This window comes from Numenius arquata, chromosome Z, assembly GCF_964106895.1.
Source record: "Numenius arquata chromosome Z, bNumArq3.hap1.1, whole genome shotgun sequence".
Classification (NCBI taxonomy): domain Eukaryota; kingdom Metazoa; phylum Chordata; class Aves; order Charadriiformes; family Scolopacidae; genus Numenius; species Numenius arquata.
In genome coordinates this window covers 9,944,107-9,967,569 of record NC_133616.1, presented here as the reverse complement: position 1 = coordinate 9,967,569, position 23,463 = coordinate 9,944,107, and the positions used below count along the sequence as shown (strand labels likewise).

At 42.6% G+C, this 23,463-nt stretch overlaps 1 protein-coding gene across 1 annotated transcript in view; it reads right to left on the bottom strand.

The window, feature by feature from the left end:
* UBAP1 (ubiquitin associated protein 1) overlaps positions 1-23,203 on the bottom strand; it is a 41,995-nt gene extending 18,792 nt beyond the window's left edge. The window contains exon 1 of the mRNA XM_074166077.1: positions 23,039-23,203. The gene's annotated coding sequence lies outside the window, so the exon portion shown is untranslated. The remainder of the gene's footprint in view (positions 1-23,038) is intronic.
* Positions 23,204-23,463: the final 260 nt, after the last annotated feature.

The window sequence follows — 23,463 nt, the reverse complement described above, 5'->3', positions numbered from 1 at the left end:
GCCTCAGGGATTCCACTGCAGATTCCAACTGCAAATATTACCTTAAAGAAAGGGTGTTTTAAGGTGAAGGTTACACAGAGAGCTTAGCTATTCCTCCTGGCAGCTGCTGACCTGACTGAGGTCAGGAAGAGACAGTTTCAAGTACTTTAGGAAAAGTACCTTCTGCTGTGCCAAGGTCCCTTTCAACATTATGTTGAAATCAATAGGTGAACCAGCCCTACTAGCTAACAGGAACCCAACGCGTGGCTAAAGCCAAAGCTGTATGAAGATGACCTGGGTGCAACCGGACTTCATGAAATGCAGTGAGAAGATCCTAGACTATGAGGAAGTGAGTCATGGGCAACTCCAGGTGTACCTTGTCCATAAAAGCTGTGTGTCATCCTGCTCGACATTTGTCAGCTTCTTTTCAGCACATCTCACCGTCTCTCTCAACATTGGTGTTACATCCAAAACCACTCCACTAAGCCAGAGAACTGGTTTTGGCGCTAGCTGGCAACTGCTTCTCAGAAGCGAACAAAATATTGTGGCTTCAAAGATGGAAGAAAAAAAGAAGGTGAAACAGTGCTGAGCCTGCAACCTCAGAAAGGCAATCAAGGGCAAAGCCACAAGACCATCCGGTGCAGTCACATGTCAGCTACATGGGCTTTACTGGTCCCAGTGCTGCAGAGGAGGAGATCAGACTGCAGACTACAGCACATGAAATAGGCTGCACCTTTCAAGACCTGGATCACAGTGTCAAGACAAGCTGCTGTGTGCCTAGTTCCTCTGCGTGACAATAGCAATTAAGATGTCAACTTGATTTGTTGTTATTGAAAAAGCCAGGCCACATGTGGAATCATAAAGCCTTCACATATCTCATCAGTCCTCTGTATGTCACCGGATACTGTGAGGCACCACCTGCAATCACGTACTATGGCTGCCCACCATCCACTACTATTACAGCGGAGCTGAACCAGGGACCAGGTCTCTACACACTTTCTTGAATTTCCCTAAGTTTGTCATTCCTCTAGTTACTACCTCAGACTGAAAAGCAAGTGCTCCCGTTTATGAAGGATTTTCATAATATAAAAATTATAAAAATCTTTATCAGGATAAACTTCTGATGAGAGGAAGTAACCTTCTCATTTTGGCAGCTCAACTGACAAGGAGGCTTTTCTCAACGAGTTATCTACAGGCGATATAGTTTACACTATTTACCTTATCTACCAGAAGCAGCTTGCTCCAGGCCGTACTTACATAAAGGACACTGAACACAAAATTCAAAGAGATAATTTTTAAAGTGATGATTTATATCTCCTCTCCAGCAGGCTGATGCAAGGACACACTAAGTTTACCATCTCACACACTGATCTTAGGTAACTGAACACTAAGTTACTGTGACACTACCAATTTGCTCCAGGGACATTAGTAGCAGTGCATACGAATCCCACCGAACCAAAGATGTACACATACACATCTAGCATCCAGGGAGCTTCACAAGAGTATATCCATCTGGAGCTGCAAAAAGCCTTGGATGTGTCCTCAGCATCAAAATACCCCACATAAGCAATAAGTATCTTGCTTTCGTTGGAAATCCTGTAGCAAAATCCTAGTGCAAACCAGGCACTTGCATTAAGGTGCAGTAGGAAAAATTATTCCTCTGCCATATGCAACACCTTATTTTAACTAAAGAACTACCTAAGGCACATTAATAACAAGCTAATCGTGAAATGGACCATTTCCAGAGAGACGGTCACACTTTAGATTCAGGTAGCATTTGAGTTTGTATCACAGTAGCTCCCCTGACGCACTGTGAGCGTGCACTTATTAAGATACCATTCCTGCAGAAGGCACAGTCAGCAAATAGAGTTGTTAAATGCTGCACACAGTAACACTAGAGCAGTTGCCAGCTACATTCCGTCACCTCCTCTCCGAAGAGGGTTTAATTAAAATAGTGTCTTCTGACTAATCAGATTTGATAGACTATTCAGGGACCACTGTTACAAGCATCTTGCTGTTGCTCTGTCCTGCTGGCTGGAAAAAAGAAATAAATGTTTGCAGCCAGTTAAAAGGTTAGTGATGTTGCTGCTATGCCTCTGGGCATTATCTGAACTGCATTTGCCTAGTCAAAGCTGTTACACCATGTGGTAAAGGTTTGCTAACCTTTTTTACTGCTTGTTTAAAAATTTAAAGGACTTGTTCCCAAAGCATCACTCCAAACCATCTAATGGACCACTGCAGCCCCATCACTATTGCCTTTGATCTCCAGACTCCAGAACAGAATGCTGAAGGGCATCTGTAGGAATGTGGGCACAAATTCTGGCCTGATGCTTTACTGTATATTTTAAACTGACAAAGAACATACTCTATACTGCATGTAAACTTGATCAACATGTTTCCTGGGCTAAGGAAACAAGTTAGTTGCATAGCACTACAAGGTTGTCTCACCGCCACCTACAAGCTTGTCTTCTATAAATGTAGCCCTCCTTAGCCCCATTCCCTCATTCCTGGTTCTGGTTAACCCTCTGAAGAGAAGATCAGGGCTACAAGTGCCTAAAAGTTATAAGCAACTTTGCTTGAGTGGCTGCTGCTGTTAATCTGATGTGAGCTCTTCCCTTCCTGTCTGTATGTTCATTTTTCACTTAGTAACACTGACGCAATAGGGCAATATTCTTAAAATCAGCCAGAGGAACTCAGTATAGCAGAGGATGAAGGCAGAGGACCTCAGATTGATGACAGAAGGGTATGGGGGAACTGGGAAACAGCCACAATAACAAAAAAAAAAACCAAACCCAAACAACACAAAGACACAGAAACAGACAAGTATCAAGACAAAACTGATGACTGAAACAACTGACAAAAAGATAGATATATAGATAGATGACAAGCTGGAAAGGCTTGAAGGGACAGCATAGACATGACCAAAATAACCCACCTGGCACATCACCACTTAAACCTGGATGACTACTTAGCCATGCTGCCAGACAGTAAGGAGAATGCAGAGAAACATGACTTGGTGCAGTCAAGCAATACCAAAGGGACACTCTCATCAACAGATGAGAAAAAAAAAATTTACTACCAAGAGTGACTCCTGGGGAGCTGCTTGGAAGTTGTACTGTTTTTTTAATTATTACTTCCATGTTCCTTCTATTGATGTTTTCCCTGAAGTTTAGATTTACATTCCTTCTCTTCTGAAAGAGTGCTGACTGGTCAAGTTGGAAGCATCCTACCACTAATGGTACCTGGAAGAGTTTTCTCAGTGATAACTCAAGCCAATTTAACTATTTGTCAACAAGAACTAGTCTCTTCTTGCTATAGCCCTCATTTTGGGGTAGAAGTATGTCTCAATTCCAGACCACATGAATCCTCTGAGATAACTACCACCTGAAATAAATGAGCCATGTACTTATTGTGGGTCTGAGGAAACCAAAACGCCTCAAGTTATTAACCACAGTCAAATCAGTGCATCCACAATTTTCAGAGAAATCCGATCTTGCAACTTCTATTTTGCCTGCGAATACACCCTGTGTAGTCTAACCACACATAGCTGAGATGCACCCATTCACTCTGAAAACTACCAAAATACAAAAAAATTCAAAAAGAAGACATCAGTTTTTTCCTCCCTGTATTACACTCATGAACTACTACTGACTTTACACTGAGAAACAGTGTAAAGCAGTTTGATTCAAGTGATTGATTTCTAACGTATCACAGGTATTCCAGATTTAGACAGTGGTTTAAGTTTTCACTATCACTACTCACTTCAGTGCAAGTGACAGGCTATAACCAACATCAGGATTCTGTATCTAGCCTCATACAACAAAAATAGAAGTAGACAGTGCTGTTGCTAAGATAAAACAAAAGTTAAGACTCTCGTATCAAAGCTTCCCACCTATGTAAGTGTTCAATCATTGCTATGCAATTGAGATCTTATGCAGACCGACAGTAAAAAGCTGATCACAGAAGTTTACTACAGTACAAAACAGATTCCGCTTTCATTTACTGCAGTCTCCAAACAGATGACATCACCCCAAAATCTGCAGCAAATGCTTCTGCTTTGTACCTCTAACAGTTCTGCAAACAATGAGCAGCGTCAGCTGCATGGAGGTACTCCCCTTTCATAAAGCACAATCACGTTAAGCCACTGATAACAGCTCTTTGGATAAAGTCACTGTAAAACTAGATTGGACATGTTGCAACTATATGCCCTGCAGGTGGGAAAAAGAAAAGGGAAAAAGAAAAGGGAAAAAGAAAAGGGAAAAAGAAAAGGGAAAAAGAAAAGGGAAAAAGAAAAGGGAAAAAGAAAAGGGAAAAAGAAAAGGGAAAAAGAAAAGGGAAAAAGAAAAGGGAAAAAGAAAAGGGAAAAAGAAAAGGGAAAAAGAAAAGGGAAAAAGAAAAGGGAAAAAGAAAAGGGAAAAAGAAAAGGGAAAAAGAAAAGGGAAAAAGAAAAGGGAAAAAGAAAAGGGAAAAAGAAAAGGGAAAAAGAAAAGGGAAAAAGAAAAGGGAAAAAGAAAAGGGAAAAAGAAAAGGGAAAAAGAAAAGGGAAAAAGAAAAGGGAAAAAGAAAAGGGAAAAAGAAAAGGGAAAAAGAAAAGGGAAAAAGAAAAGGGAAAAAGAAAAGGGAAAAAGAAAAGGGAAAAAGAAAAGGGAAAAAGAAAAGGGAAAAAGAAAAGGGAAAAAGAAAAGGGAAAAAGAAAAGGGAAAAAGAAAAGGGAAAAAGAAAAGGGAAAAAGAAAAGGGAAAAAGAAAAGGGAAAAAGAAAAGGGAAAAAGAAAAGGGAAAAAGAAAAGGGAAAAAGAAAAGGGAAAAAGAAAAGGGAAAAAGAAAAGGGAAAAAGAAAAGGGAAAAAGAAAAGGGAAAAAGAAAAGGGAAAAAGAAAAGGGAAAAAGAAAAGGGAAAAAGAAAAGGGAAAAAGAAAAGGGAAAAAGAAAAGGGAAAAAGAAAAGGGAAAAAGAAAAGGGAAAAAGAAAAGGGAAAAAGAAAACTGTGTGCAGTTTCCATTCAATTTGCAATGACCGCTGGTTATAACAAATTTAATGATATGTCTTGATCTCACAGGATGTAAGTACAAGCAGTGATCAGCCTGCATTCAATCAAACACAGAGCAGGGATCACACTGACAGGGGGTGGAGGGAGGAAGGGATGAGATATCTCTGCTGCGTACACACCCCCTGGATCAACAATTCAACTAAATTTTGAAGGACAACCTGCAACATCAAATTAATTCAGTTTGCCATTTCCAGTGCAATGATCAAGGGGCAGAGGGGCAGGAACCAATAAAAATGGCACTTTTAAACACATTTCCAGAATACATGAGTGGGAAGGGTATGGGGAATAGAGCCCCTAAAGAGTAGGTCTGTGTGCAGATCACATTATTGGATTAAGGGACAACACACTTCAGCAATGGCAGTAACATCAGTCACAGGGCTTTACATGCAGGTGTTAGCATCTTCCCAGCAGTGACAAACAATAGGAAAAATTGATTCTTCAAATTGTGCTGTTGCTTAATGTGACACAGTGGGCAATTAGGCCTTCTGCTTGAGTACACATCAATCAACGGGAAGTTAAAAGCAGGAGACAGCTCTTCCACATGCTCTCAGAGAAGCATGGCATGCGTTGCTCAGTTGTTCCATATGGATTCACTGCATTAATATTAGACACCTGTAGTTACACAGCTATCCTCATATCACGTCCCAGTTTGTTCATTAAAGACACCACACTTGTTAAAACCACATACTATTTGAGCTGGTTAAGGATTTAAGGCTTTTAACTGGTAACAGACAGCTCTATTTCTTCTTTAGGATCCTGGCTGTATTTGGAACATAATGTAATTTGCCATACATTTCACCCAGAAATAAGGGAAAAGCCTACAATGGCTGGGGGGGCACAGAATGCTAATGCACCAGTTTTTCAATCACTGAATCGCTTACCAGCCTTACAAATTTCCAATGAAGTTGAAGCTTGTACACCACATAAGCCTCTACAAGTTCTATCGCGATGGAGGGAAGACAGGGACACTCAATATGAGTGATCAGCAAGCTTCGTTCATTGCATAGTACAGCTGTCTTTTATGCTTCATTATAATTAGCTAATACATATTCTGCAATACATCTTTCTGATTGGCCTGTCCTCCAAACTTCAACCCCGCCCTTAGTTCCTTCTTTACAGTTACTTTCATCCTCTTTTCCCATGCCTGAGCAGCTGCAATCTCCCTGTTATCATACAACAACTACAGTCAAGGACAGGGTGTCCCTGCCAGCTCAGCAGTTACGGGGGCTGAATCCGATGTTTCTCAAGTTCTTGCTCGGCCAGCTAGATCATGTCTACGCGACCCTTCTCAGCTAGCCAGTCTCCCACAAAGTTCCACATGCAAGAACATAAGAAAAATGAGTATTATTTACAGTCAGCCCTGTGGCCAAGGCAGATCAGTGCAAGCTTTTCTTTTGGCCAGGGACTGACATGCCGAACAGAGTATACAAGATGCCCCTACTCTAAATTCACATTTAACTGTTGCAGGAAATGGGTGACGTTCTTAAAATGGACTCTTTCCGAAAAAACGAGTCCTGTCTCAAGACAAAACTACCTGCAATTAATATCTAAGGCTGGCCTGACTTCCAAATTCAGCAAACAAGGAGATAGCCTAGGTTTTGTCAACTTCATGAGCAGATGTGTATTTCAGAGTGTAGCTCCTACTTAGTGACTGTTACCTAAGTTATTTAAGAGACCTCAAGGATAATCTGAATTTCACTGAATTTTTTTTAGAGTTGGAAGGGACCATATAGATCATCTAGTCCAACTCCCCTGCTGAAGCAGGATTGCTTAGAGAATGCTACTCAGGACTGCATCCAGGCGGGTCTTGAAAATCTCCAAAGAAGGGGACTCCACAACCTCCCTGGGCAGCCTGTTCCAGGGCTCTGTCACCCTCACCGTGAAGAAATTCTTTCTCATATTCGAGTGGAACCTCCTATGTTCCAAACTTGTGCCCGTTGCCCCTCGTCCTCTCACTGGCAACCACTGAAAAGAGTCTGGCTCCCTCCTCCTTCAACCCACCCTTTAGATACTTATAAGCATTGATAAGGTCTCCCCTCAGCCTTCTCTTCTCCAGACTAAAGAGTCCCAGCTCCCTTAGCCTTTCTTCATAAGGGAGATGCTCCAATCCCTTAATCATCTTTGTTGCCCTTCGCTGGACTCTTTCCAGTAGTTCCCTATCCCTCTTGAATTGGGGAGCCCAGAACTGGATGCAGTATTCCAGTTGTGGCCTCACCAGTGCAGAGTAGAGGGGGAGAATGACTTCCCTCGACCTACTAGCCACACTCTTCCCTATGCAGCCCAGGACTCTGTTGGCCTTCCTGGCCATAAGAGCACACTGCTTGCTCATTGTCATTTTGCTGTCTACCAGGACTCCCAGATCTTTCTCTTCGGAGCTTGGCTCCAGCAGGTCCACGCCTAACCTGTATTGGTACCTGACATTCTTCTTCCCCAGGTGTAGCACCTTACACTTTTCCCTGTTGAACCTCATGAGGTTCTTCCTTGCCCAGCTCTCCAGCTTGTCCAGGTCTCTCTGGATGGCAGCACGGCCCTCCGGGGTGTCAGCCACCCCACCCAACTTGGTATCATCAGCAAACTTGCTGAGGATACACTCTGTCCCCTCGTCCAGGTCACTGATGAATATGTTGAACAGGACTGGACCAAGTATTGACCCCTGGGGGACACCACTGGTTACAGGCCTCCAGCTTGAACCTGTTCCATTAACCATTACCCTTTGGGTCCTGTCACATAGCCAGTTCTCAATCCACCTCACTATCCCCTCATCCAGCCCACACTTCCTTAGTTTTCCAATTAGGATGTTATGTGAGACAGTGTCAAAAGCCTTGCTGAAGTCAAGGTAGATGACATCTGCTGCCCTCCCCTCATCCAGCCAACCAGTTATAGCATTGTAGAAAGCTATCAGATTGGTCAAGCATGATTTACCCTTGGTAAACCCATGTTGCCCACTTCCAATAACCCCCTGCTCTTCAACTTGTTTGGAGATGACATCTAGAATGAGTCTCTCCATTACCTTCCCAGGGACGGAGGTGAGACTAACTGGTCTGTAGTTCCCAGGGTCCTCCTTCTTGCCCTTTTTGAAGACTGGTGTGATGTTGGCCTTCCTCCAGTCTTCTGGCACCTCTCCTGTTCTCCATGACTTTTCAAATATGATAGAGAGTGGCCCAGCGATAACTTCTGCTAGCTCTCTCAGCACTCGCGGGTGTATCCCATCTGGGCCCATGGACTTATGAATGTCCAGTTTGGCCAAGTGGTCCCAAACCTGGTCCCCTTCTACTGAAGAAAAAACTTCCTCTCTCCATACCCTCCCCCTGGCCTCCAAGGCCAGAGGTTCATGAGGGGCAGCCTTAGCAGTGAAGACTGAAGAAAAGAAGGCATTCAGCAACTCTGCCTTCTCCGTGTCTTCCACCACTAGGGTGCCCATCTCATTCCTCAGTGGGCCCACATTATCCCTAATCTTCCTTTTTCTGTTTACATACTGGAAAAAACCCTTTTTGTTGTTCTTAACTGGAGTGGCCAAGATGAGTTCAGCTTGAGCCTTGGCCCTTCTAATTTTCCCCCTGCATATCTTCACCGCTTCCTGGTATTTCTCCTTGCCTACCAGGCCCTTTTTCCAAAGATCATAAACCTTCTTTTTGTTCCTGAGCTCCAGCCAAAGCTCTCTATTTAGCCAGGCTGGTCTTCTTCCCTTCCTGCTTGATTTTTGGGACTTGGGTATGGCTCTTTCCTGGGCTTTTAAGAGTGCCTCCTTGAAGTGCCACCAGCCTTCCTGGGCACCTTTGCCCTTCAGGATTGTCTCCCAAGGGACGCTTTCAACCATGCTCCTGAAGAGGCCAAAGTCTGCCCTTCGGAAGTCCAACGTTGCAGTTTTGCTGGCCCCTCGCCTTGCTTCAGCAAGAATTGAAAATTTTATCATTTCATGATCACTCTGTCCAAGACAACCTCCAACATTTACATCCCCCACAAGACCTTCTGAATTAACTATCAGCAGATCCAGTATGGCACTTTCCCTAGTCGGTTCCCTCACCAGCTGTGTTAGGAAGTTGTCTTCTATGCACTCCAAGAATCTCCAGGACTGTTGCCTCTCTGCTGTGTTGTATTTCCAGCAGATACCTGGGAAGTTGAAGTCCCCCTTGAGTACAAGGGAGAGTGATCCTGAGGTCTCTGCCAGCTGCTTATAGAATATTTCATCAGTCTTTATATCCTGGTTTGGGGGTCTATAACAAACTCCCACCACAAGGTCTGCCTTATTGGTCTTCCCCTTGATTCTTATCCATAGGCACTCAATACTGTCTTCATGTGTATTGCCAAGTTCTAGGCATACAATACTACTCTTAACATAAAGGGCCACCCCACCACCTCTCTTTCCTTTCCTGTCCCTTCTGAAGAGTTGATAGCCGTCAATCACAGCATTCCAGTTATGCGAGTCCTCCCACCACGTTTCTGTGACGGCAACTAGATCATAGTTTTCTTGCTGTACGATGGCCTCCAGCTCCTCCTGTTTGTTGCCCATGCTGCGTGCATTCATGTAGATGCACTTCAGCTGGGCTAATCGTCCCACTATTTTTCTGGGAGGGCAGGCACTAATTCCCACCTGTCCATGTGCAGACATTTCTGCAGTTACCATCTTATCACTACTCCTTATGTCTTCACAGCTGCATGTATCTTTCTCTCCCACATCGACTGCTGCAACAGGCTGCAAGGCCTTACTGGCACCTTTACCCACTAGCACACTACTCCTGGGCACCACTTTAGTAACCCTGGTTCCAACCCCGTCCCCCTTCAAATCTAGTTTAAAGCTCTCTCAATGAGCCCTGCTAATTCTTGTCCCAGTATCCTTTTTCCCCTTTGGGTTAGGCTTCCCCCACCTGCTGCCAGCATGCCTGGTGACCTGTAGATCAGCCCGTGATCAAAGAATCCAAAGTTCTGCCGTTTACACCAGTCTTTTAGCCACGAATTGATCTGTTGAATCTTGCTTTTTATCCCTTCATCTATCCCTGTGACTGGTGGGATAGAAGAGAATACCACTTGTGTTCCTGATCCTTTGACCAATCGTCCCAGCGCTCTGAAGTCCTTTTTCATTGCCTTTTGGCTTCTGGTAGCTACCTCATCGTCGCCTACTTGAAATATCAGTAGTGGGTAATAATCTGAGGGCTGAACCAGGGAGTGAATTTTCCTCTGTATATCCTTAATCCTGGCCCCAGGGAGGCAGGTGACTTCCCTGTGGGATGGGTCTGGTCTACAGATTGGGCCCTCATCTGGTCCAACCTTTCTTGGCAAAAGCATGGTCTAGACAAGATGGCCCAGCCAAACCTTAACAAGTGTCCAATGCTGGGGAATCCACCACTTCCCTGGGGAGATTACTCCAATGGCTGATTGTTATTGTGGAAAAGTTTTCCTCTTGTGTCCAATTGGAACCTCCCCAGCAGTAACCCGTACCCACTAACCTTCATCTTTTCCTTGTAAAAAGGGAGTCTCTGTCTCGTTTTTAGCCACCCTTTAAATACTGGAACACGGTGATAAGGTCTCCCCTAGGACTCCTTTTCTCAAGGCTGAACAAACCCAGTTTTCTCAGCCTTTCCCTACATGGCAGGCTTCCCAGTCCTTCAATCATCTTTGTGGCCCTTCTCTGGACCCTCTCCAGCCTGTCCACATCTTTTTGGATAGCAGGGACCAAAACTGAACACAGTATTCCAGGTGTCGCCTGACCAGCACCGAGTAGAGTGGGATAATGACTTCTTCAATGACTTCTTCATATCTGCTGGTGATGCCCTTGTTGATGCAGCCCAGCATCCTGTTGGCTTTCTTTGCCCCAGCAGCAGAACACCGTTCACTCACATCAAGCTTGTAGCCCCCAGGTCTCTTTCCACAGACCTACTCCCCAGACTGTACTGCACTCCTGGACTTTGTTTTCCCAGGTGCAAGACCTTCTACTTACCCTTGTTGAACTTCGTAAGGTTCTTGTTAGGCCACTCTTCCAGCCTATCCAGGTCTTCCTGCAGGGTGCCCCTCCCTTCTGAAGTGTCCACTTTCCCCCAAAAATATGGGTTTATACCTTTTTTTGATTCTTGAGATCAGCTTCACTAATCTAGAAGCTATATCATCACCAAGAAAAGGGCAGTAAACTAGAAATAGAAGGACCATCTTCACCTCCTTGAGATACAATAGAAGCAAGGCAGACATTTGCATGATAAACCATAGCAAAGAATATAAATAAGCTACACAACTCCTACACTTTAGGAAAAAAATCCAGCACTCTTATCACCCATGAGGGCTATGTTAATCTCACAATGCAGTAATGAAACAAGTCCCAAATTTGATGAGTGGAGCAACTGCTTGTAACTACTATTTCCCTGTCACTGAACTTTGGATAGAAAATACCGACCACCTCTGAGAGCTTAAAATAGTCAGACAGAAAGCATCTAGTAACTTCTTCATGGGAGTTGGACTAGATGATCTTTATGGTCCCTTCCAACTCTAAAAATTCAGTGAAATTCAGTGAATACTTCAACTTAATTAGCACAAGACTTCATACTACTACAAATGAGTCAAATCTTTAACAATAATCTTAGCACTAGCCATAGCCAGGTATGTGCACTAAGTTTTCTAATAAATCCTAGCACTTCAGAAAAAAAGCTAATATTTCAATACAACCCTTCTCAAATGGGAAAGATTGCTAGCTAGAGAAAGTTGCTAGCTTCAACAACAAAATAGCCCACTTAATTCTGTTCATTTGGCAAAGATGTATGAAAAAACAGTGGAATACCCTGCACATTTAAAATGTACGTCTGGAACCCAGTGCAATTAAAATGCCACTCTATTTGTTGCAGTGATACTTCAATATGTAACAAGCTGACTCTGAAGTACTTTATTATTAATACATCAGACTTGTCCCAGTTATGAATGAGGAGAGCTAGACGAACGTTCCCAAAATGCTGCCAACGTAACAGAGTAAAACAGCTTTTGCCATTAATCAGAACATCCCCTTTTTAATCCAAAAATAACAGATTCTGTGCAGTTTCAAGCTTTTTCTTCTTATTTGACCAAGAGGTCAGCACAGGTGGCCTATCTTATCTAGAAACAAGTTCAACTCTGTTGACCATACTAGGACCTACTGCCAATACTGAGACAAGATTTTGTTATTTTGTTGCAGAAATCAAAATTGCAAATTATTTTGTTGCAGAAAGCAATTCGTGTTCTTTTGATAAATATTAATTAGCTGGAGTTGAGTGCACTTAAACACATTACAGAAATTAAATGACTCAACTCTAAAAAAAATCCATTCCAAAGAAAGCTATACAACTGTCACCTTTTCCCTGTTAAAGCTGAGAACATAAATGGTAATATTTATTGTTAGTTATGTTAGAAATTTGGTGATATACAAATGAATGCTTACGGAATTACTTTAACAAAGCAGACAAAAAAATATCTAGCAAGAAAATCAAGTTGGACAGAAGTTTTACAATAGAAAAATAAAATCTGTCAGCAAGTCAGACATCACTTGCCATTTCATATATTTGAACTCTACCAAAGTAAGTGTCTACTGCACTGTACATGAATAATGGAACTAGTGTTAGACTACTATAAATGCATCAATTTTTCCTCTTACACTAGGGTCACATGCACTACCCACTCTCACCACACATTTAATATTTTCCTAGCAGAACTCAGTACGGTACTGACAGAAAATACAGGCTGTTAAATTAACTATTCCGCCTACAAAGAATTCTGCCTGCCCTGCAGCAAGCAGGCTAAAACCTTGAACTCGGCATGGAAGCCACTGCTTCAAATGCTGATTGCACCCTCAGTCCAAGCAGTTTCAATACACACAAGGCTACCGACAGCCTTCTCCCACTCCGTACAGAATCTCTCCCACAATGTGGCTAGAACCGCTGAACTTTTCCAGCCATCTGACATCCACATTTTCCACTAAAAAAACTCATTTCTCTCAACTAAAAGAGCCACATTTTGAGAATGCATGTTCCCTGCAAATTTACTTAATTTAGAATCATGAAATGGTTTGGGTTGGAAGGGACCTTCAAAGATCATCTAGTCCAACTCCTATGCCACAGGCAGGGACACATCCCATTAGATCAGATCTCTCAAAGCCCTGTTCAACCCAGCTTTGAACACTTCCAGTGATGAGGCATCCACAACTTCTCTGGGCAACATGTCTCACCACATTCATCACAAAAAAATTTCTTCATTACATCCAATATAAATCTACCCTCTTTCAGTTTCCTTTATCCGTGCTGCCTGTTTTCCAGAAAATGCCCCTAATCACTATAGGTTACTCTTTCACCAAATACGCACTGTGAAATACAAAAAAGCAGAAGTTCTAAAAACTTCCTGCTACCGAAGCACCAAAGACCTGATCCCAGCAGATCTGGAAAAGTGTGCTCCCCAAAACACTTTTCTGCAAAGCAACAACATAGAATTCAAACCATCTCCAGCCTTCTTGATTTTCAAAACATACCTTGTAAGTTTGGTTTGCCATTGTCTTGACAGCAGTAACGTGAGAAATGTAAATTCCATCTTAGGTGCTACAGATGTTACATTCTTCACAAAAGTGACTTTTTTTTGTGTTTTATGCATTTTCTTCCACCCATCAACATGTCACAGGTACAGTTTCAGTTTCCTATGATAGCTCATTTTGTCCTTAATGTACGTGTCACTCCTACTAAGCCAATATATTATCTGTCTTCATGCAAACCTTTCTATTGAGGCTGAGACAAGAAAATAAGCATATACAGAAATATATGTCTGAAAAGATCCCAGGTTTTGCTGCACCGATGGACAAAACTTACAGAAAAGGAAAAAAAAAGCCAACCCCCTCATCACTGTTTAAGGTGAATGCTCAACTAAGCTACTTTCCTATGCTCACTGAGCTGAGGTCTCAGCAGGGACACACTTTCCCCGACTAACTCAACAGAACAAAGGAATCAAACTCAAATAATAAAGAATTGAATCAAGATAATAAAAATACAGTTCCATTGCGGTAACTCCTAAATAAGAACTAATCTTGTTTCATCTCCAGATACAGTACCAGCTAAGCCTGCTTTCATTTTTTCCACCCAGTCCAAACAGGACTGCATGACTGCATGAAAGATGACCTAGATGGGAAATTCTATTGGTAGTCAACAGTGAATTAAATTCCACTACCAGAAGTCATATTTTAAATGAGCAAGTTCCACTCATTTTAATTAAACATGAAACTGGCGAATAACAGACCATATAGAGCAAGCAGGAAATGGTTTTAAAGTGAATACTTACACTTTCATTATTTCTTTAAAAGGCTTGCTAACTTTAGAGAAGACCATAGTTAGTAGCAAAGATTTAAGTTCTGCTCTTTAAAATCCGTATAGAAACAGAAGCATCATCACATACTACCAAAAAAACCCCTCAAACCAACAAAACACTGACATGTGAAAACAGCAGCAGACACCTGAACAGGCTCAGCAAAGTGGTGGTACCCACACCAAGTACACTTCTGGAACTGAACTCACTGGAAACTCAGGGAGTAAAGTTGTCCTGAGCTAGCTTGTCTAGTGTAGGAAAGTAGAAATTTATCTCTGCACAGTCAAATTGAGGTTGCCTTCAGCTATAGCAGATATATTACAAAAACAGAGTATGGTAAGTAGAAGAGCTGCTTGCTGTGTTGTGTGTTAGAAAACTTCAGTGGCCTACACCACCTGAAGGCAGCACCCTCCAGTCCTGAGCAGAAACATCTTTCTTGCCATCTCCTGATTTTGGAGTCCTCAAACAGTAAAGGCCACTCTTCAGGACTGCTTAAATAGAAATATGGTCCAGCCTATTCCAACAATGGACTGAAAAGTTTGGGAATGGAAGCCACAAGCAACAGGAGAAAAAAAAAAACCACAGTCAGTACATCTGTTAAACAAGGTTCCTTCTACTTGTGCAACTGCTACAGCTGAGGTTACTAGCAGTGAAGATGCACAAACAAGCAGATAATCCTCACCCTCTTAAGAACGAAAGCAGAGCAACTACCCAATCACCGAGGCATGACTTTCAAGGATGCTCCAGTTGCTACACTCACCTTTGCATACTGCTTCAAAAGGCCTTTCCATGTCGCAGGTGTCATTCCTCCCTCCCTGATGCGCAGTGGTCACCAGCTACATTCAGACAGCAGACTCAGCAGATCCCTAAGCATCGTTGCTTAAACATAAACCCTGCACCCACCTATTTTAATTCCAATTGTTTCTACATAAAGTGAGTTTCAAGATTTACACCTCCTCACTTAAAAAAAAAAAAGCTGAAAAGGTCTGCTTTTTCTCCGTGTAAGACAAGAATTGTATTTCTGCTCCCAGCACTGCAATCCTACATTTGTAGTTAATGTTTGGAGCCCATGAGCCTAAGGACTAATGTAGACTGGAAGCTTGCACTTCACTACAAACACCAAATGATCTTTCTATCATGGATGTACAGAGCAAAATCCAGAAGCCTGAAAGGTACTGGGAGTGACAGACACACACAATGAAAAGCTTCCCAATGATAACAGCGTTACGAAGACTGAACTTGAGTTTCATGCTCAAGTAGAATGGAAAAGAAACCATAGCCACAAAAAGACACTGCTTTCAGATGAAATCTAGAAGGCTACAAGATATTCATACAGCCAGGAACTGAACACCCTCACACACATACATTTCTCATTCATTACCTTTGCCCTGAGTGGAAAGTAGTTTTGCCAAAATTCCCTTATACCCTCAGAACCACTTAATTCTTGCATGAGACTTATAGCTGTCAAGGCACTCAACCAGGAGTAAAAATATCCTTCTTTTGCAGGTGTGGGGAACATGGTACAAAGCTGAAGTGGATTGCTCCCAGCCATCCAGCTCAGCCAGCAACAAAGCCACAACAGAACTTGTATTTCCCAAATCCAGAGCTATACCAAGAATCTCACTGTATTCTCTCAAGTTTGGACCACTATCTTTGTCTCCCCAGTTTTCCCTATCAAATCACTCATTCCCAGCTTTTCATCTTACTATAAAAGGCTTAAGGACTTTCTTCTGGATTGGTAATACAGAACTGGATTTAGTCCAAACTTTATTTCTAAGTTACTACTTTAAATTCATTTAAGTCTGCAATTTTCTTATATACTGTATCTCCAGTCTTGCTCAGTGGTATAAACTTTTTTCCTACATTTTAGAAGTTTCTTCAACAGCTACAGTAATGAGTGCAACCCCTGAAACACTTAAAGCAATGAATAACTAAACAGAAACAGCTCATTTTATGTGCAAAAGCAGCCTTCAGAGACGCATTAGCTTAATTTCCTCAGGACATTTTGACAGATCTGACTCAGCTTCAGCAATTTAGCCTTACTTCTATTTTATAACGAGACCAGAGTAGGTTGCTGGATGAGATTGCCCCATGACCATCCAACAGTCATACCCACAGCTTTTCCTCTCCAAGCGTATAACAGACTGACAACAATATGGGACTGCTAGCAGTACAGAGATCTATCTCAGTGGACCACCACTGCTGCGACAAATCAGTAAGATGATTTATTATTTTTTAAAGAAGGAAAGTGGAAAGACTATGGGTTGACTATTCCTCCACTTGAGATAGGAGATTTTCTCCTGTAACCTGAGAATCAGTCCCAGCTTGCCTCTTTTATAACCCATGTCTGATTCAACCCAGCTTACTTCAGCAAATAAATCCAGAGCTGCCTAATGACAGAACAGGAGCATCACATTTACATTCCTGCAGTAACATCAAACTACAGGAGAAATATGTCTTACAGACGGCTATTACTAAAATGGATACAAAACTTCTCTCTTTCCCTTCAAATTGGGGGAGAAAACCTCTGCAGTACTTGGTAGAATCAATTTATCCAGAGTATAGCTAGATCCCTGCACTAAATACTGGTGTATTCCAAGCATTTGTCTACTTGAGAGAGGGGAGAGAAGGCTTAGAGATAAAAGGCAAAACTTCTTCACCAGTCCAATATCGTAATTCACATGGGACATCCAAAGGGACAGGTAGACCTTCAGAACTGTATATTACTTACATATGCAATATGGAAGCTCGGGTATGAAAAGGATATCAACTCACACAAACAGATGTGCCAGACATTCTGTCAACCAAATGTATATTTCTAGGGTCCATCCCCAGCTCCAAAAGCAGCTTAGACCACCTAGCCATTCAAACCACATTTAACTTCTTCACCTTTGTCTACCTTCATTTATCTTGCATCTCATAGTACACTTGTGGATTCTTTAAGCTGTATTTATTAAGGTTTTTCCAGTTGAAGATCTTCAGGTAGAAGACATTACAGAACGTAACAGTATTATATTTATGTCCACGCTTGAATTTGCTAGCTTTCCCTTTGCATACAAGTTATGAAAAATGCAAGTGTTAGTAAAAAGCAACAAACTTTTTACCATCTTTACTTGCATTTTCTTTGCAAAGAAGTTACATTACTAAGCACAGACATTCAGTGATCTTGCAACAAATTATGAGCTTTTTACCAGCTATCAAAAGATTTCCAGGTAAGTCAACAGAAACCACATATTAAATGCCCTACAAACAAGAAGAAAGCCTGTAACTGCAGATATTTTGAAAATTGCCCTCAGCTAAGACACTAACCAGAATCTAGCAATTGTTCTTCCACAGACAGTTCACTGGCTTGAAGGAATTGCATTTCGCATTTGTGCGGGTACAAGACTCCTTATCAGCTGGGGGAGCCCTGAAAAACATATCCCCCTCAACCTCACAAAGTCTAACAGTTCTTCAGATTAAAATCTTCAGATTAACACAGGCAGTTGGCTGATTAAAACTTGATAAAGAATCTTCTTACTTACAGATTTTCTTTAAATTATTTCTCAGAATAGTATCTAGAACACAATACCTCAAATAGTTACATGCTTAGTTGTAAAAGCAATTGCTGGTACAGAGGCCTGCCAATCAACGACCACTGACAGAATTACAGCTTGATTAATAACAAACCTAGGCTTGTAAGGAGGCATGTAATATAGAAATCTGCCCCCCAAAATCTTTATGATTCATTAGCCCCCTTGAATGTAAAGTTATTTCATAGTACCAAAACTCCCACTAACACCTGACTCAGGGGATACATTCACTCCCCTTCTTCCCAATGAACAGTCTAAAGGTACTTTGAAAGAGCACAGTAAGGCCCCTTCTTTTTATACTGTTACAAACACAAATGTAAATGCAAATGCAATGCAAGCAAAATGAAACTCAATACTTTCCGCTTTTTACTACCAAGAAGTCAAATAGACTGGCAACAATCTGCTTGTGGTGACCTAATACTTAATTAAAAGTTTAAGAACACATTCTTTTCTCAGAGGGTATCCAGCAAAAAGCTTTTCTATCCTTTTTCACCACAAAAAAATTTATTCCAGATGATAAATGGTGATTTTATTCATATAAACTCCTTTCCCTACTACATGTGCCTGCTATATTTCTATCTGAAATTATTATACATTACTGTGCAAGGACGCCACATGATGGTATTAGTCATTAGGGTGGATCCTGGTGTGGCTTTGCTCTATCTGAAAAGGAAATACATAAGCTTTAACAATTCCTTTGTGGATTGTTTATAAACTTGGAATCTAGTTTTACTTTAGAGCTCAAGAGTAGTGAGGCAAATCAAGTTGAACACATAAGCACATTTCAATGTCCAGATTAAGCATCGTGCTAATACTTGACATAGCACAACTGGTAATACGTATACTCTGAGAAATCCAAACTCAGGCAATAAACCTCACCAGTCATTTCAGTCACGGATTCCTACGCTGCTAGCCTAGAGATGTCAAATGGTGCAAGCACAAACTTATCTATGAGGAACGGGCTTCAATCAGATCTTTCACGTAATCTAGTAGATAGTTATCATGAATGCTGATCTCCAGCAACATAGATCAGACTATCTAGGAGCTCACAGCTCTTTATTACTAGTTTCCATGATACTAATTACCAATACTTTAGCAGCTTTAGTACATTCTTATCACCTTCCAGCTGAAGAATTGACTATTTCTTGGATAGGACTTATGTTCTGCTGATCTCCCTACTTAAAATGTTACTCTCGTGTAAGAGTTTCTGAAACAAGACGCAGCTGAGAAAATACAAGCTCAGAATTTCCATTTGAAATCAGTCAGTCAGTTAGAAACTGTAATACTACTAATGCAACACAGTATTTTGAACCAATCTGCCTTCCCTTCCAGAAAAGAAGATTTAAACCTAAATCAGAGCAATGATATTCTGTTCCCCCTTTGATACACTTTTGTGTTTCAAGGACTTTGCAAGCTTAAAGGATTCTGAAAACACCTTGTAGCCTTTCAAAGAGGAAAAAAAAAAAAAACCACAACAAAAACCAAAAAACAAACAAAACACAACTAAGTCAGGACATACAAGCTGTTCTTTCAAAATTTCCCAACCACAGGAAAGACAGTATGGTATTTCCTAACGTCTAGGAAAACGTGTTCCCCATCCAAGCAAAAAAATGGAATAAATCTCACCACTTAAGAGAGGGAAAAACCCCAATGCTCATCTTGTCTTAGGAGAGCTCAGTACAGACTACACCGACTGCAAAGGGTGATCAGGGACAGAGAATACAGGCTTATTCAAACCAAGTCAGAGGGTCAAAGCATTAAGCAATGCACTTGCATGCCACAGAGGATTACCCACCTCAGTAGTTAACACAGAAAAACTATGAGCTCAGGCTCCTATTGATCAACTGCAATCCCAATGACCGATTGTGGAGTGGTACACGCTGCAAGATCAACAGCATTGCCTTCCTAGTTATCAGAGCAGGCAGACACAATACAGGGAAGAGAAACTAACCTTTGATACATGCTAGAAGACCTACTTTTTCAAAGAAGAAAGCTATTTATAAGTTGTAAACAACCCTTCTTTGCCGTTTCTTCAAACAATGGTTTTCAAAAACATCTTCCAGAGCTTTTCAATTGCAGCTCCACTAGACCTTCTTTACACTGACATTGCTCTGAGTTGCACTCATCAATTTTAAATAGACAGTAAAGCTTTTAGGTAGAGACCTTTGTAAAAAGCCAGCTGAAGCTCTAGAATTTATGACTGAAAAGACTGGGAATGATTACGTTAGAAACAAAATGCCAGAAAAGGCTGGACAGAAGTTCTGTCTAAAAAGTAAAACTAAATTTCTCATATATCAATTTACCAAAATATTCAACCCAGCACCAACAGTAAAATACAGAAACAGACTGATGTAAAAAACTTACGATATAGAGACTGGACATTGCCAATAATATTGATTTTCCTGAAATATCAATCCCTAAAGCTTGTGGAAGCAACAGGAAACCATAAGCTTATACAATTGAAAAGGAAGAGGATGGGTAGGGTGATGCCTTCTGTGGCATTATAGCACTTTTGCCACCAGGACCAGTCAAAACAGCTGTGGCTGCCAGCGTGACAGAATTAGATGAGGTGACCTGCTGGATTGGTCCAGAAACCTGACTCCTATTCTGTTAGTTAGAGATTTTTGTCTATAGGATAACAAATACTGGACGCTGCAAAACACCACGAACAATGGAGATGAGCTCTTGCAGGTGTTTTTGATGATTTTTCACCATAAAGATTTTTCTGTCCACCAACATAAACTATACAGTAAGTCTCCCAGTTGATCAGTATATTCTCTATAAGGATCAGTATGCTCTTAAAATATTCTGAAAATTGTAGTTCAATTCATTAAAGACAAACTAAGATTTATTAAATCACTTATTTTATACCTGAGATTTCCTTGGGTTTTTTCCTTTTGAAGCCTCGGGTACCTTTGTTTCAGTTTACCCTTATGTAGAGCGTGTTATCTTAGTAGAAGCAACTTCTTCCCTGACTCCTCTGTTCCACAGTGCACTCACAGGGAAAGAAAAAGAACTATCAAATTTGCGTGCCAGAAATGGCCGGTGAGACAAGAAAAGTGCAATCACTTTCAGTTTTGTTTCTGAGACTAAAACCACAAGCTTGCAAAAGCCAAATTTATCGACTACAAGTTTTCCCCTTATACTCAGACTTACGGCTTTGCCTAAAAGCTTCAAGTCACCCAATTGCAATGGTGATCTAAAGCATCACTGCCACTTTTGAATCACAGCTCTGCAAGTACAGAAAACAGAAGTCATTAAGTAGCAGTACTATCCTGGTACTGCAACATAACACCATCCTGCACATGGCCTTGAATAAATTGGTCCAACTGTGCTACGCTGCTACCACACGTACCACCTCAGCCCCACTCCGTCCCCGTGGCTCATAGAGTGCTACACATAGCTCTGTTCTGTACTGAGAAAAGGAAAGGAGGCGGCCAAAAAAGTTTGTACCCTCTCCCCTGACAAATGCTGTTGCAGAGCCTCGGAGATGCCAGGTATGCAGGGTCAGCCCTAGGAAGCCAGCAGTTGCAGGAGTGCCTACACAGGGACAGCAAGTCCCATGCTCCAAGGGTGGTAAGGGAAGGAAGGTGAGGAAGAGGTCCAGCTAACGGAAATACCACCTATTCCTCTTTTTCCTTAACACTCTAGATCCTAGTTGGAGTAAGATTCCCCTCACCGAGCTCCCACAAAAGCCTCTTAGCCCCATAACAGGCTGTGAGATGCAACATGCCTTCTATCAGTAACACTGAAGTTATATCACCAAGTCACAGCTCTGTTGTTCTTTGATTTGGCAACACTCACTTGTCATTTAGCAATATTCACCTCAAAGTGCTTAAATTTAACATGAATCAATTTTCACTGAGTACAGGATGGCAGCTGCGGGGCCAAGTGCCAGAGTCCATCTGCTTATCTCTATTCTCATGAGACAGCACCAACGTCATAAGACTTCTATAAGACTTTTTTTTTTTACTTGTTTGGAATTTTTAATGATGTGGGGAATAAAAACACTTGATAAAGTGATTACTCATTTCCATCTATTGTCATTTCTTTTACCAATTAAAAAAAAAAGCAATCCTATCTTTCCTTTTAAAATGACTGATTTTGAGCTATCAAAACTCAATAAGGCAGTTCTCAATTTATACTAAATAGGTTCATAAAAGTACCAAAATGTTCTACTTCCAATGAGCACTGAGCGAATCAGAACACAAGGCATTATCAGGAAGTTAAAAACTATAAAACTGAAGTAGTCCTACGTCAGTGTATACATCCATGGTATGTCTGCATCTCAAATGCAGAGAAAGATGTGACCGTCTTCCCCATTCAGAAGCAGAAATGCTAAATGGAAGAGATCCAGAAATAGCTAATAAGCATAAACAGAGATGTGGAGAGCTATGACCCATGAAGTAAACTAGACTTTGGCTCTTCAGCCTACAAGAAGACGCAAATGGTGAATACAGTAGAACTCTAAGGTTACAAGTAGCATAGGGAAGACGAGTACACTATGGCTTTCACAAGATCCAGAAATTAACAAATTACCTGAAGGTAGGCTTGACAAAAACCCACACACACACTCCCAAACAAAAGCAGTCCTTTCGGTTCTTCACAGAAGATTCAGCTACCGTGGGGAGGAACTTCTAAATATCACGGGCACTCACCGTTTGCTCAGACTTCAACGGCAATCAGCTCTCAGAAGGCAAATTCATCAGGGGTTGTTAAGCCGAAAGGTATTCCCTTGACTCAGGCAGTCCCCGAAACGGCCGGAAAGCAGGGAAGGGAGTGTCACTCGACCTCCCTCTGCTCCCCGCACCCAGCCCCGGACAGAGGGACAGGCCTGTGTCCCTCAGAGCTCACCCTGCAGGTTTCCATCCCCATTAAACGGGACCTTCAACCTACAAACCGCCTCCCACCCCACCCCCCGGGAGGCCAGCGGCCCCCCAGCACTTCACATCTGCTGAATCACCACGAGGGCACGAAGGGTCCCTCGCCCCGGATGAGAAGAAGCGGCGGCGGAGTCTGCAGCCGGCAGAGGGGAGGGGAAGGCCCGGGGAGCGGCCGGCTGCGTGCCCCCCACCCCCACCCAGGCCCCACTACGAGTGGGGGGACCAGCGCCCCCGTCCCAACCCCTCCCGGCCCGCTCGTCACCTGCGCGGCGCCCGGTGGCTCCCGGCTCCGGCTGTCCCCGCGGCCTCTACCCACCGCCCTGCCCTAGGAAACCCGCGCCGCCGCGCCGCTTCCAGCTCTGCCGCCGGGCGACGCCATCTTGTCTGTCTGCTCCCCCCCGCCCCCCAACCTCCTCCACTTCCCACTACCCCGACGACGCGCTGGCGTCACGCCGCCAGGTCACCTGCTCCAGGCCGGACCAATCGAAGAGGGGCTCTCGGCAACGTCACACCGGCGGGGAGAGGGGCTGGGCGCAGGCGAGGGGAGCCCCGCCTCTTTCCGCGGGGGGCGGGGCGGGGCCGGCGGGAGGGGCCTGTCCTTATCCCGGTCCCGGTCGCTGGCAGGGGCGCCATCCCAGCCCCCTTCCGCATCCCTGCCTGGGTCCCTATCCCAGCCACTGTCCCACC